Raw genomic sequence first — 8,170 nt, forward strand, 5'->3', positions numbered from 1 at the left:
TGCAATCTGTATTATTTGTGTATGTTATCACATTGCTCATAATGCACATTGAGCAATTTCCAATAGACATGTCTTTATACTGTACTGTACATAATCCACAGCCCATATCACAAACTAGTCACTTTAACTTCAGGAACTTTTGGACTAATAAATTAATTAGCAACATTTTGAAGAGACGATTCATTGCACCTGTTTTATACAACTGTGTGTACCATGTTACTATGTCAGTCATATACTGTAGAAAGTTGTATATAGGAATACAACACATATATATATATATATATATATATATATATATATATATATATACACACTCATTTGTGCTCATGTATATATATATATATATATATATATATATATATATATATATATATATGTGCTCATTTGCATGTCATTTCCCAGAATCCCTTGCTGCAGTGGAAGTGCTTTATGCTGGATGATAATGGTGAAAGGCGGGGTTGCAGACCTGTCTAAGACATGCAAATGAACATACAATAATATTTCCATTTGATATATATATATATATATATATATATATATATATATATATATATATTTATATATATATATATATATATATATATATATATATATATATATATATATATATATACCATACGATACCGGTTGCAACACGACATCAAGGGACAGCACGCAGGTAAGTAAATCAAAAATGTTCTATATTTGATAGAAGACACAAAAACCGGCGCACCACCTTGAGAAAGGTCCCACTGAGGGACCGAAACGTCGGTTTTTGTGTCTTCTATCAAATATAGAACATTTTTGATTTACTTACCTGCATGCTGTCCCTTGATGTCGTGTTGCAACCGGTATCATATGGTCTGTTATTGCTTTATGGGATAAGCACCAAAACTTATTTACTTGCATATGGTGTGCCGGCTGTGCATTGGATTATATATATATATATATATATATATATATATATATATATATATATATATATATATATATATATATATATATCTTCAGTAGTATTTTTCAAAACAGCAAATACACATGCAATATTTGAGGAAGAATTAAGTCATTTAAAAGAACCAAAGAATCAGGGTTGAGAGCATCTTGTATTGATGGGTGAGACACTGCTTGAGGGCACCTGAGGTGATGGTAGTCTAATGCTGTATTATTTCGCTTTCTTTTTTAATATATTGCTAAAGGGAAGACATCCAGGGCATAATTACCCCTCACCAAGATCCTGAACCTTACCACAATGGAAAAGTTCAAGTGCCTGTGAGTAAACATTCAGGAAAAGCTGAGGAAAGTGACAAATACAGGGTGACAATTAATCAATAGAGTCACAGTTCCATATTCCTTATTGTTTTCCAGAGCTAACACCATGTAAGGACATTGCCTGCCAGGAAAAAGAAGTTGAGAAGTCATGTGATAGACCCTAATAGAAAACCGTATGAATTATTACATATTATTATTACAATACATGAGCTAGTATAAACATACAGATTTGAAAGTAGATTGAAATACATTGGTAAAAAGGAAGAACATAAAAAATATATCTGTTTTCTGACACAAATATTTATTTGGATGTCACTGATTACGTTGTTTATACTGAACATAATGAAGCACAAGTATATTATGTGGTACCAGAGATGGAGAGGTAACCTGATTTTCTGAGGGTTACAAGAAACTTGCACTGACTTTCAACACTACAATGACTCATTCTAGTCTATTCACATGAGCAAGTGTTAATGTGAAGAAACTTCCTGTGTCTCTGAAACTAGGAGTATTATAAGTTGTAACCCTTCATTGTCCGTGTGTGTTTCTAGTATGTACAAAAGAGTGAATGCCAACAATGATTTCCAATATTACACTTGTCATTATTATTGTCACCCACGCTCTACAGAATGAGCAAGTGAACATTCAACATTAACTTGCTCCCAGTGTGAAGATGTGGGTATACAGCACAAAGTGAGCCATTGGAGATACTGTACATTGGTTATTAAGTGGAGTTTTCTCTGCTCTGCTTCTTTTGGGAGCTGTATAGATAACTAGTGATGTCATATAATCGATATGAAAAGCCCTGGCTGTCACATACCCTAAGCCTGCTCCTGACAGAAAAAATAACCTGATTTGTCATTTCAACGTTGTCTTTTTGTTAATGATGGGTTGTAATCATGACAAAGGTGCCACGCTGTGTTAACCCATTCAGCGTTAGAAAGGGTGCAATGTATTGTAATGAGGTATATTTAGAAGACAAATGGAAATATGCACTTTTTTTAAATAATTTTAAACCTAAGAGCCTTTAACAAGTGTATACACACAAATTCTAACTAATAAACATGATGGTGTCCCTATATTTTAAGAGTTTAAATTAAATTGTGTGTGTGTGCGATAGAAATGTAGATTACCATGTGCAATTCTGGGGCAACAGATTCCCAAACTATGTATCATTGCAATGAATATTTTTCCTTGGCGCATACAGTATGGTTCCATTGTCTTGCCCCTTAGTATATGTCGGATTTTGGCATTACAGTGGGAATGGGTGAGTGGAGTGTACCATGGTATGAGTGGAGTGTATCATGGTATGAGTGGAGTGTATCATGGTATGAGTGGAGTGTATCATGGTATGAGTGGAGTGTATCATGGTATGAGTGGTATGTATCATGGTAGGCTATTCATCTGTGCAACAGGAATTGTATATTATTTTATTCTGAATTTTTTTTGTTTTCTTTGTGTAGATTGGTAATGTGAGCAATACATTTTATAAGAGTGAATATGTTTGTGTGTATGTATATATGTATATAGTAAATAAAAATACTGCTTGTGGTCTATTTGTATACTGCAACCCCTGTCTGAGACATGCAAATGTACAATTGGTATTTTTATTTTTTTATTTATGTTCACTGTACGGTGGAAGGGTTTTGTCATATATATATATATATATATATATATATATATATATATATATATATATATATAGATATATATATAGATATATATATGTTGTGTGCATGTGAAACCTTAGCCCAGGACTGAGTTTCTGATTTTTTAAGGGGATGTTATTTCTATGAGGACACAATGACAAGCCTGGAGTGCTAGAACTCTGATCTGTAGGAAGGAGAGATAACCACCCCACTCCAATAGCCCTGTTGTTCTGCTGTTACCTGATCAGCGTGCGAACTTCCCTTAAGTATAGAGCCAGCACTGAGGTCCCCAAATTGCCCAAACCTATAGCTCGACTTTTTTATTCCACTGCACATTTATAGCGGCGGGGTCTTCATAGGTAATTGTGCAGCCAGTAATTCAAAGGCAACGAGTGAAAAACAAAGGTGCTAGGATATATTACTCATTTCGGGTCCAGAATTATGATTATTTTTTTTGCGGGTTCTATAGACACCCACCAAGGCAGAGACAGCAAACTTTAATTGAATAAGGATTCTGATGGGATAATTGTCATAATTGTATAACAAGTTATCCTAATGAACTAAAATGTTCTGTTTTAAGTACAAGCCTGCCAATGTATACATTGTAACACTTTCCACTTGTTGCACATATGTTATAATATACACTGATTATTGGGGTGTTAGCAGAAAACGCTTCCCTATCCATCTAATCCCTGCTTCAGCACAGGTGACTCAATCAGCAGCTCAGTCACTGATTGAGCCACTTGTGCCAAAGCAGGGATATCCTTAAAACCTGACCCGCTGGTGGCCCTTGGGAACTGGAGTTGGCTACTCCTGGCCTACAGTATAACCAGTGACATTCAGACGTTACATTTCACCTGTTTTAAATAATAACAATCTAGGCAGCATAAAACTAGCTAGAATAGATCATACAATCTGCTTCCATTCAAATGTGTGTGCAAAAAGGAGCTGTTATTTTTCATCATGTCTGGAAGATTTGTTCTGGATCTTCGAAGTATTAGCAAAAGCTGCATTGTTTTTTTTCCATATACAATAAGAGGAAATGCAATCCATTGTTTAGCAAGGTATTCCACTCATAAATGTGTTGGTATTATTGTATGTACACAAAACGTTATAATACATGTCAATTTTAAGTACATACAAATGCACGGTAGGATACATACAGAAGCAGACAGAAGACACCTACACATATAGGCAGAAGAGATAACCTGCCCTGAAGAGATGAGAGTGGTACCCTTACTGGGGAACAGGCATGCAGAAAGATTACGTGTACATGCATTAGTGATCTTGTAGTTTAGCAGAGAGGGTGAGTACTTATATTACATTATATCCCAATGCAGAATTTGGGATTTAATCGAAAACACTATGAATTGAGATTTGTCACTGGAGACTTCTATTTAAGATTATGATACTGGTTTATTTTGTAGTGTAAATCTGACCATTTATATTATCCCTGTTTGTACAACATCACAAGACAGCAAACAGCCAAGAATACAAAGTACAAGCATAAATGTGTAGTGTATGTGAAGAGGGGGGTTCACAAGCTTCAACAGTTCCATGATCTGCTATGGAAAAGTTGTATTTACTGATCCTCCATGTTCATGCGATGTGTATTCTATTTAAGTTGTGTAGATTTGCATTGTGACAACCAAGGCTTACAAGTGACCATGTGTTTCAGTGATCACTGAACTCTTTGCATGTACTTTGTATGAGAAGATGACTGACCACTACAGATGGAATGATGAGGGAGCATTATGAATTGAATGTAACCGTTTTGCTTTAATATTGCTAGAACTTCATATACAGTTTTCAACTTTCCGAAATGCCTGTAAAAGCAGAATTTGCAGTCCACGTGGTCTGCTGTAACCTTCGTGTGTTCTGTGTCCTTGATGCAAATGCAATACATTAATTTGTATCACTTGTGGACAGAAGTGAGAGAATGTTTCTGTAGTTTCTATTAAAGGAGAAATCCAAGCAATATCCAACATGTGTGTTTTTTTAAATAAATCAGTTATGTAGTATTGGATAATACTCCATGTTTTATTTTAAGATTCAACTCAATGCCATTTTCAATTAGTTGTAAAATGCTGCGAGATCTTTTGATCTCTATAGCCGGATTTAACACACTTTCCTGGCAGTGCAAGATTTTTTGCAACACTTTCCTGTTTGTGATCATTTGTTGTCAATATTCCCAGCCGTTTGAGCTGTAACCAGTAATAATAGATAATGTTTTTTTAGTAATATATGGGTACATTGTAGCTGCTGAGTTACACTGACTGAAGGATTGATTTGAAACTGAAATGCAGCCATTTAGTGAACCCTGGGAAACAGGATTTATCTGATCAGGGAGAATACATTGATTGGCAGCTTAGGTAATTAGTTTTCAATAAAGGTAATCAAATGTTGCATATATTAAAACAATTAGTATTTTTTATTAAGATGTTCGGATTGGCTCTTTAACATATAAGTGATGATGAGACATGGGACAGTGCTTTGTACCCAATGTAAGTCTGTGCTCCCAAGAGTGGTTTCTTGAATTCCATCCTTATAAACACCTTGTGTTCTTATTTTCTGTAGGTCAGGCTCAATGTCAGAGGCTTTGTACTTGGGTTTTGATGATCCTAATCTCTTCAATGTTCTCGGTGCACCTGAAAACGAGTCCAACTCCTAACCTAATACAATCTGCATCAAATCTACCACTCTCAATGATTATCTTAAATCAGAACTCCCCTGAATTATTTCTTGCGTTTGATGATACCTTATATTAGACCAATAGTTGATACATTACAAGCGTCCTTCATCTGGTATCTTCTACCCCCCATTCTCAGTGTGAGGGGTTAAACAAATGAAACAAGCAGTTCTGTGCCATTTCATTTTCCCAACATACCCCCCCCTCCCTCCCCCAAATCATCAAAAGTCAACATCAATTTATTTGAAGTCCAAATAAAATGCAATGCGCTAAGTGCTTCACGAATAACAAAAGTCAAACCACATATAATAAAGGAAAAATAAATATAATTATTTCAGGTCATCGATGACAACAAAGCTAAATAATAATAATAATAATAATAATAATTTTATTTGTATAGCGCTTTTCTGCCAATTGGTCCCATACAGCCACAAACTCTTCCAGGTTAAAAAAATAAAAATAGAACCCCAATTATAAAATTAACTTTAGTTGGGGTTCCATACATTTTGTTGTAAGGGCATATAAGTATATACCATATCATAATATCATCTTGATTGCACTATACAAGTGTACCATGACAGTATTGTGGTTCAAGCTGTTATTGAGTGATCACACGTTAAATTGTTCCTTCTATCTCCGCTTCTTGGACAGCTATGTTATCATTTGGGCAATTTAGTTTGAAAATTAAAACCATGCCATCTCTTAAGTGTCACTTTGTTTACTATATCAAATATATCATGTTCTCCATTCCACTGATAAATAGCCCATTGACTATGCCAGCTCATAGCAAGGTCTCTAATGCCCGTAATTTCCCAAAGCGTTTTCAACAGCCATAAAAATGAGCCAAAGTATATACTTTCCCTGAGATTCAGAAAATTAGCATAACAAGCAGCAACTTCCAATGTCATCATTTGGTTATATATCTTGGAATTGTAAAGCTTTAGTGCACTTAAAGGTATAAGAAAGGGGGGGGGGGTGAGCTACTTGGTCCCTGAGATAAAAACACATTTATGCAATTTGGTTTTCTATTACTTCACTATATCTGATGGTGCAGAGAGTTAGAGCAGAGGGTCTTGTTTCATCACTCTGTTGTAGCATGAGGGGAGCAGATGAGCATTTGCAGACATACATTTGTGTGATAGAAGCTTTATATCTTCTATCTGTTCTGTCTTCACAGTTACAGGTGTCTGGAAAGGTGAGAAAAAAATGCAATTACTTTCTTATTTTAAACATTTTATATGCATCTGTTCAACCCAAGGTTTAGGATGCTGAAAACACAGGAGTGTAAGGGGTAAATGTACAAGGTGGCGACACAGGTAGTACACCGGATAACCACGAAAACAGGATCATACATAAATAGATACATTCTATTATTGCCCTAACACAGGGGTGTTCAAACTCCAATCCTCAATTCCCCCTCAACAGGTCAGGTTTTCAGGATATCCCTGCTTCAGCACAAGTGGCTCAATCAGTCCCTACTTCAGCACAGGCGGCTCAATCAGAGGCCCAGTCTCCCACTGAGCCTCTGATCGAGCCACCTGTGCTGAAGCAGAGATATCCTGAAAACCTGACCTGTTTGGGGGGCGGCTTGAGGACTGAAGTTGAGCACCGGGTGCCTTAACAGACTGTTTTTCTGTCTTTCTCATTACACATGTGTAGACATCACATAAGAGTGAGCATGTGAACCAATGTACAATTGTAGTATTATTATGAAATTGATTGGGGCATCATTGTTGATAAGCAACTGCAAGTAGTGATAGCATTTCTATTAGACAATAACAAACAATGTACCCAATTTAGCTGTACATAAAAAAAAGTGAGAGGGAGAAACAGAGAAAAATTGAATTGCAACACACACAGAAATCGTTTGTTGGATGTTTGGGAAAATCAAGTTCCCATACCAAATACAGCCCGGAGGAACGGATTTGGGGAACATGTAATCTCTCTATTTTAGGGAATGTGTTACATATTTGTTCCACATGCTGCTAGTGCTCCTGTTTGAAGAGACTAATCACTATTTTATATTCCAGTTGTATTTTAATGTAAATGTTTTTTATTATTATTATTTACCATGGGTATTTCATATGATTTCAAGCACCCATATGTCATTTCTATCGTATAAAACACAGCATGTCTAACACACATCTTGCATTAACACATGGGTGGGCAACTCCAGTTCTCAAGGGCCGCCAACAGGTCAGGTTTTCAAAATATCCCTGCTTCAGCACAGGTGGCTCAATCAGTGGCTCAGCCGAACGCAGGGATATCCTGAAAACCTGACCTGCTGCTGGCCTTTGAGGGCTGGAGTTGTTAACAAGTTCAGTCAGGACTGGGAGAGCCTTGGACCTTTTAAATGCACCTGCAGCACTGAAAGAGTTAAGGTGCTAGCAATGTCCCTACATTCCACCACTGGAGCTCATCAAAATGATAGTACAGGGGCCATTCAAGGTCCATGGACCAGAGTAAAGCATTAATTAGACCGATGAAATCCATAGAAATGTATGGATTCAGCATAATCAGGTTTCCACAGCAGGCTATAGTTAAGGCATAAGAGAGCAGCCCAGAGAATAGAAACTACTGTTAG

General features: G+C 36.3%; 1 long non-coding RNA gene across 2 annotated transcripts in view; it reads right to left on the reverse strand.

Annotated features, from left to right (window-relative positions):
* Window positions 1-5,309: 5,309 nt before the first annotated feature.
* Window positions 5,310-8,170, reverse strand: part of LOC142466054 (uncharacterized) — a 71,407-nt gene continuing 68,546 nt past the window's right edge. For both annotated transcript variants that reach the window (XR_012788042.1, XR_012788043.1), the window contains one exon: window positions 5,310-6,773. This is a non-coding gene — a long non-coding RNA (uncharacterized LOC142466054). The remainder of the gene's footprint in view (window positions 6,774-8,170) is intronic.

The sequence above is a fragment of the Ascaphus truei genome, chromosome 14, assembly GCF_040206685.1.
Source record: "Ascaphus truei isolate aAscTru1 chromosome 14, aAscTru1.hap1, whole genome shotgun sequence".
Taxonomy (NCBI): Eukaryota; Metazoa; Chordata; class Amphibia; order Anura; family Ascaphidae; genus Ascaphus; species Ascaphus truei.